Below are 8,260 nucleotides of genomic sequence, written 5' to 3'. Positions count from 1 at the left end.
ACTTAACAGACTTGTGAGCTGTGCGTAACTAGTTTATCATGTATTATTCATCATATAAAACAATATTTGAATCTTTGCGATATACTTGTAGAAGAAATGTACAAAAAAGAACCATAAACATGCTAAATCACAAAAACTACGCGAACATAAGAAAATACACAGATCTGTCTCAAATTCTTCTTTATTAGCTTAAGTCTTCACATATACAATCTTTTTGACCCTGCACACATAGCTGCAGGGGCCTGCGCACACAACTGCAGACTTACCAAGGTCTCCGCACACACAGTTGCAAGAGGCTTCCCCTTCGCTCGAATACAAAAATATCTCCTAATCACAGACTTGAAAACATATTCTCTCATTAATTGATTACTGTAGACCTGGTAAGACATCCCTTTATATATTCTTTTACCCTTACAATACCATGGTCCGCAAACCATGGGTGGAGCTCAAAATACTCTAGATAATCCCATCCCTTTACAAAAGAAGGGGCTTTGACCCACCCTAAAGCCCCTTTGACTCTTATAACCCTGTGCTAATCGCACTCTGCTCCTCAAAATGTGAAGAGTTTACATGACTTGGACAAAAACTTAGACCTAGGGGACCCCTACCCAATAGGTCCCCAACACAAAGATGTGACTTGTCCTCGAGTCACTCAGTTGGTACGCCCTCAATCTTTGTTTTCAAGCCTCTCTATGCAGAATTTAATGGATGAAGTGTTGTTGTGAATTGCTCTGCGGCCCGTCGAACTTCGTCCATGAGCTGCTTTATTGTTGGCCCTTTTGCTGCGAGGCCAATTGTTCTCTGTGTTTGCCGCATGCTCTTCAATTTTCCCTCTACTTCCTGTGAGAGTTGGTAGGACTCACATGCCCAAGGCTGCATCCGCGCATAGATGATCTGTTCCTTCCTCTGTAGCTCATCAATATGTCCCTGCAGAAGTGTTCCTTCCTGAAGACAGGCGAACCGTTGCACAGGTGCTAAGGTCTGCGCCATTGCTTTAAGCTCATCGAATTGTAGTTGCTTGTCTCTGATTTCTGCTTCGATCTTTTGCACATGTGGTTCCTCCTGCAGTGAGGCCCACACTTCCATTGTATCTTCAAAAAGTTGACTATAGTCCTTGACTGCAGTCGCTATCTGTTCCATATAAGATTTTATGGCAGCTTCATGTTGCTCTCGAACTTTCGGTGGCGTTGTAGGCTGAAACTTCATATGAAGTTTTGTAATCTGCATCTGCAGTTCAAATCTAACCTTGCCCACCTCTGCGTTTGATTCTTTGACTGTTGCTGCCAGTTTCTGAATTTTTTCTGCTGAAGTTGCCTTGGCTGGGATCTAGAGCTCTAGAAGCTCACTGAATACTTTGGTTATGGCCTCTTCCAGCTAGTGGCTGTGCACAAATGTGTCATTGCGATCCTGCACCGCTTTATTCTTTTCTTTGAACATATGTTGGTTGTCATTTTTCACTTCTTTGATGACAAACAGAGCTCGTTGTTCCTAGATCTTCAGTTCGTCAGAGAATCCCTAGTGTAAATCGTGCAATGACTGAATGGGGAACGTTGCAAGGTTGAGACTTATATCTTTCCAGTATTGTGCGTGCTCCTGTTTGTCAACTGTCTAAAAATGGAGAGATCCCCTTGGTAGTTGCACTGCTCGGAGCTTGGATGTGATTTCAGTAGTGGTAACAAACTTTTACACACTCACTTGACCCATGCTCACCTGAGTCACACTCCCTCGGATCACGCTCATATGAACCTGCAACTCTTTAAGGCCCCACTATACCTTTGTCAATACTACCCTGTATTGATATTAAATATTCTCCCACATCTCCATCGCAGCTTGGATGGTGTCGTCGATTTCGTTAAAGTCCCCCTCAGCGAGGACCAATGGTTTTGCGTTGGTGGATTTATCTGACTTCTTCTTCTTTTGCGCATCGCTAACACTCTTCTTATGCTGCTTCCTTATTATAAACAATGAATCAACATCCTCTGTGTCCACAAAAGGGTCTTCACCACCCTGATCGCCTTTGTCGGTCTCCTGCTCAACGTCGCGCTCTGTTTCCTGCGCAGTGCTTTTCTCAAGGTCAATTGTGACCTATGGAGGCACCTTCTTCTTTGCCACTAGCTTTTCGGTCTGCGCACCTCTAGTGGCTTGCTATGTCTTACTTGTGCCCACCTTCTCTATCTCTGTTCCAACTGGGGTGAGCCAATTACTCGACCACTTGCTGATGACCATTAGGATGTTCTCTTCAGAAACTAAGTATGGTAGCTCATACCATACCTTCTCCAAATATTTCTTGGTGCAGATAAAGACACTGTGAAAATCCACTTTAAAGTTGGAAATGTCTCTATATTGTTGAAATAATGCGGGTGATAGCCATGGCCTTTGGTTGATGACTGTGCGTAGATCCATCTCAAATAGAACCCAAAACATTTTGTTCTTTGTAACTCGAGTCAGTTCCTTAGATGCCCACAGTGAGGCATACTTCACAGCCTCACACACATTAGGGTCCACATTGGGGAACTGCGAGTCCTTTGGCATTCTCCATGTTACCAATGCGATTAAGAGCAATAGCCATGCGTAGTGGAATGGATTCCCTTCTTCCTACGCTTTGCGACAGTCATCCAAAAACTCCTGACATAAACCTCTTAACTAGGGAATTGTTTCCAATAGCTTTCTGCTCTTTGTTGGAGATCATGGTACCTTCAAATTCTTGTAGTGATCCTCCTTTTGATGTCATGAATTTCATCTTCATCATTATGAAGCCTTCATCTTGTATTTCTTCTTCGTACGACATCAACCATCCATCACTTTCCTTAAAAAAACCATAGGATTGAACCAACATCCATGCCATCCTTATTTTAATCAGAAGGTGATCTTCTAGTCCACATATGGCTTTTCTTAATATTGCTACCTCTACCAAGTCATATTTACTTTAGGATCTTCCATCCAACCACATGAGTGCTAGTTGTAGGTGACATCTACAACTCTCTTTCGGTAGCCATGTATCAACCCGTCCATATGTTGTTCAAAAATAAATAATGAACATCAAATCAAAGTTACCTTTTGTGATGGAATTTCATCATGACATCTTCTTGCTTGCAACATCAACATCCTGCACATTCATAAACACATCTCCAAGACTTCACATGTCAAGGGTCTCCTTTTTTTATAGACCTTATCAGGGTCTTCTTCTCTATGGAGATGTCATGATTAATTCTTCTAGTCATTAGATGTTGATTTCCTTTTTCATACGTGATCATAATTGCATCTTCCATGATCTCTTCTTTCTTGACATATTGCTCCCCAGGAATTTTCATCCATAGTTCCTTTATTTTTTTAAACTACCCCATATTCCATATGAGGACATATTATGTTGATTTCATCTTGTCAATATGTGAACCATGCCTTCATGCATATTTTCAAAGAAAGAGATCTCTTTTCTTTGATCATGCTCATGAGGTAGAGCATTTACCCATGTTCCCTGCAACTATATGATGACATGACTTAATCTATTAAATGCATACATACCTCTTTTCTTCTTTTGGTTATCTAGACTTCCTTCAGTAGCTTCCTTTCTTTGAAAGTACTTCAACCATGCTGCAATCCTATGTTATCAAACCATCATTCTTCTAAACAAAGGATCCCACAGAAGGTGGAATGTAGACCATCAACGAGTCACTTGCTTTTACCAAGGGAGGTGAACCTTCTAATGAAGATTCCAATGAAGGATCTTAATTATCCTCATTCTGCAAATGCTCCTTCCAATTGATGATGATATACGATGTTTTATTTTTACCATGCTAGATGAATTTCTTCCAACCATGTATGATACTCATGATTTTAGTACGGTTACCAAGATATACTTCCTTTCTATGATGAGTGCTACATTCATGTAGATTTCTATTTCTGTCATGAGCTCTTGCTTCAATCATATGCTTCCAATATGATTCCATATCGTAATATGATGCATCCTGTTAGTGTCGGTCTTGAAAGCCCTCCATCAGTGATCAAAAAGCTCTTTGTATTTGCATTAGTAGGTGTCTCATCAGTGTCAAATCTTGCATTCCGTTAGGCATGCCATAAACCTGATGGAGGAGTTGGTCCATTATACCCCTCTTGGCTTTGCTGGATCAGGTCATATCAATTGTTAAGTTTTTTCAAGCTTGTCTTGATGTGTCTTAATGTCAAAATCCTAGGTCTAGGGTTTTGGTCATTTGTCTCTGCAAGGTCATGTCTCTGAAAATCCATGAGTGCTCAGCAAGCCAGAGGGAGGATTGTAAACATGTTTCTTTGATATTTTTATCTTGTACAGTGAATTTTCACCTTGGATTTAAAAACTCTGTTTTTAAAGCCAAGGTCATTTTTTCGGTTTTTGTAAATAAGTGATGAAATTTCAAAAATCTTCAGTGGACAAAATGCAACCCTGGTCCCCTTGTCAAGGTCCCTCAGATGATCTACCTGCAAAAAGAATCAAGTCAAAGCACTCAATGAGTTAAATTCAGGATAAAGGAAACCAAAGAATCAGTGTTTTAAAAAGTGTCAAAAATAAACTTTATAAAGTGGGTTTATGGATGAAATTTTTTCAAATGGAGTTTATAAAGGTTCAACTTCCCTCCTTTTACTCTCATTGTGCATCCCAACGCTTGAAAGAGAGGTTTGAGAGAGTGATTGGAGAAAGGAGCAAAATTACAGTGATTTCGGGCAGTAGAGTGGTGCGCGACCCGTCAAAGGAGGTGCGCGACCTGTTGGGCGGTGCGCGACCCGTCCAGAACTCCTCCGCAGTTCAGAATTACTACGGGCGTGACCCGTTGGGAGGTGCGCGACCCGTTGGGAGGCCTGCGCGACCCGTTGAACCGCTTGCCTGCAAACTTCAACAAAATTCCTCAATCTCCCTTCAAATCATCTAAATTGGTCGAGGTAGGCTCTTTACACATGGTTTTTGAGGATGGTGATGAATATAAGGCTTTATGCTATGATTTTAATCTCAAATCATGTAAATGAAAAGACTTATATGGCTGCAATATTCATGTGCAAACTGTGCTAGGGTTTATGGTGTTTCAAGCTGTTTTTCCTTTGGTTTGTTTCCCTCCCTTCCCTCTTGCTCACATTCATATGTACATCTCATTTTCCCCCATGTCATTTTATAAATGAAATGAAAATCTTTCCCCATCCCTAATCACTAAAAATAAAAAAAAATCCTACCCCTCTCCCAAAGAATCAAAAAACAAAAATTCAAAACCCTAATTCCCTTCTACCATATGCATGTGCAAAATAACAGAAACCGTTGGTAAATATGTCAGCATATTTTGTGCATGGTTTCCCTTTTTTCCCCTATTAAACATGTATACATATATTCCCATGTTCACTTTTATGCATGTTTTTCCCATATGCAATAATCTTTGTAAATGATTTCCCTATTACAAATATGTCTTCCAAAATGCATAATGATTTGCAAATTTTCCCTTGAAATTCCCTGTTATTTTTATATATTCCCATTCCTGGTTAAAAAGTTCCCTCCCCTAACATTCCCCTCATGTCTTTTTCCCCTTGAAACAGCATAGAGTTCAGCACTTTTTGCAGGCAGAGACAACAGTTCAGTTTGTCCACTTTGCTCCAAAACCATGTCAAAAACCGAAACTTATGAGCAAAGTGATGACCATTCATCATCTACAGAGGCTGAGTTACAGAGGAGGCCTCGTAGAGGGGGTAAGGGAGGACATCATAAGCGGGAGGAACCTACTTCTTTGGCAGAATTACAGGCCTGTCCTATGGTAGTGACTTCCTTTCAGTACATGTCTTGCTATCAGTTTTGTGAGAGGATCTCTCGGATTCAGCACCATAGAGAGTTGGCCCGCCTCTTTGTTTTACATTTGCATGATGGACATGTCAACCTGGTAGGGGTAGATTTTACATTGACTCCCGAGGTGATCTCACAGGCTACAGGGATACCGAATGTGGGTGAGGTTTGGCCTAAGCACAGATTGCTAGATTTTGTTCACTTTGAGCCCTATGTCCGGCCATCATTCATGAGACATGTGTCGGGTGTTTTTCCATTCAGGTTTCTCCGGAGCGAGTATGCTCCCATCATGAGGCTTATTATGCACTATTTTACCTGTGAGGGCAGATTTTCACAGGTGTACTCTTATCACATTCGCCTTTTGATGCATTTCACCCGAGTGAGGATGATGAACATCCCGGTCTTCTTCCTTCATAACATTCAGAGGATGGTGCCCATGTTGCAGAAGAAGACCCCGGCCCAGCAGTACAAGAGCTTATGTCATTATGGTTTGATTCAGCTCATAGTTTTGCATCAGTTGACTCAGCAGGGCATCTCATGGGAGGAGTTCATTTCCCGTGAGATTTTCACAGCATCATCCCAGCCACATCCTGAGGTCATTCGGGAGGAGGGAGGACCATCTCAGCAGCCCGATATTCCGGTCACTCGACATGTCAGTTCTTCACCTCAGCTTACCTATCAGAAAGGCCCGAGGGCCTTATTTGCAGCAGCCAGGCGAGTACTATCTCCACAGCAGGTGGAAGGGGTCTCGCCTTCATCGTCAGCACAACGAGTGTTATCTCCACATCAGGTGGAAGGGGCCTCGCTTTCTTCACCAGCACAGGTACCAGAGAGGGGCAAGCAACCCATGATTTATGAGGGTCCATCAGGAGTTCCGGACACCGAGGTGATTGATCTTGAGGCCAGTTCTCCTAGCCGAGAGGCAAAGGAGATTATTCAGCATCTCAGGGCCGAGAATGATGTTTTGCAGAGGAGACTTGAGGGTGCCCAATGGACCATCACCTACCTGGAGCAGCAGAACAAACAACTAGAGGAGGAGAAAGTTCTTGATGAGCTATGGAGGATTCGTAGTGACCGAGTCCTAAACCGAAGGAGGCCCGGTGATCCTTTGCCTGCTGACCGTGAGTCTATGATTATCCAGGTCAATGCACATTTAGAGAGGCTGTTGGCTAAGGCCAATCAAGAGAAGAAGTTGCTGAGAAACATGAAAAATCACTATTGGGCAAGGATGCATGTCTGCAAGGCTAAAATGAAAGTTTTTCAAAGGAGGTTGACCGAGGCACTAAAACGGAGAAGAAGGCCAAATCCCCTCCGTATCTTGGCTGAGGCTTCACTCAAGGATCATGGCACCCACTAGCCTAGCCACAGCTCAAATCCCAAAAAATTCTGAAAATTTTGGGTAATTTTGATGATTTTTGGAAATTTACAGGTTTTGCCTCCTCAACGGGTCTCACCCCACGCGCGACCCTTCATCAGGGCAACTTCATTTTGCAAAAAATCAGCATTTTTGGATTTTTCATGCAAAGTTACATATGCCTGTGGATGGACTTGAGTTTTTATGGAGTTTTGGGCCTCCAAAAGGTCAAAATACATGCAAAATTTGACTTTCTGCCCCCTTTTTGAGTTGCAGAAACCATTCTTGGGAGAATTACGTTTTCACAGGGCAAATGACCTCCAAATTCAAAAATTCCAGTTGGGTTGGAAAGTATACTCACAGACCTTTCCAACAAGCCCACTTTTGCTCAATTATGATACCGGGAAGGCCTCCAAACCAAGCTGCCAATGTGCGCGACCCGTTGAGAAAATGTGCGCGACCCGTTGAGGAAATTTTGCCAGATTTGACCAGTTCAGCCCAGAAAACGCAGTTTGGCTCCAGTTTGACTTTTTGAGGTTGATGGTGGTCCTCTTGGATGTAATTGTGACACTTTTTGGATACTTTTACTCTTATTTAACTCTTCTAGAAGATTCTCTCATGTAAAGGGTAAAAATTGAATGTATGAACTGGTTTCCAAGTTTATAGAGGCAAGTTGTTTTGATTGCCTATTTTGCAGTGCTTAGTTTAGAAGTGGTTCAAACAGCTCCTAGGATAGTGAGCTCGACCCATGGAGGCAGGGAAAGAGGTTAGATCATCTATATTATGTACTTTCTTGCTCATTTTGATGGTTGGACTCTTGAGGGAGAAGCTATCATTGTATTATTCACTGTATCTCTACAATTTTTGGCTAAGGAAGACCAGGGTTTTGCAGTCATCTTTGGGATTCTTGTGGATTCATGTGTTGATGGTGTGTTTCTCAATGTACTTGTAAGCTTGTTATGTGATTCATTTCCTTTCTTTTACTTCTGCACATTAAACAAATGAAGTGTTAAAATAAGAATTCATGCTTGCCATGCTCTGCTTTTAAGTTTGTTTAATTTCAATGTTTTCTTCTGTCTAAAGAGAATTCAAAGTCATTGTTTGCTCTCTTTAGC

The sequence above is a fragment of the Pinus tabuliformis genome, chromosome J, assembly GCF_031772625.1.
Source record: "Pinus tabuliformis cultivar Carrire ecotype Pingquan chromosome J, CPIR1, whole genome shotgun sequence".
In the NCBI taxonomy this organism is placed as follows: Eukaryota; Viridiplantae; Streptophyta; class Pinopsida; order Pinales; family Pinaceae; genus Pinus; species Pinus tabuliformis.
Note: the sequence above shows the minus strand (reverse complement) of the source record.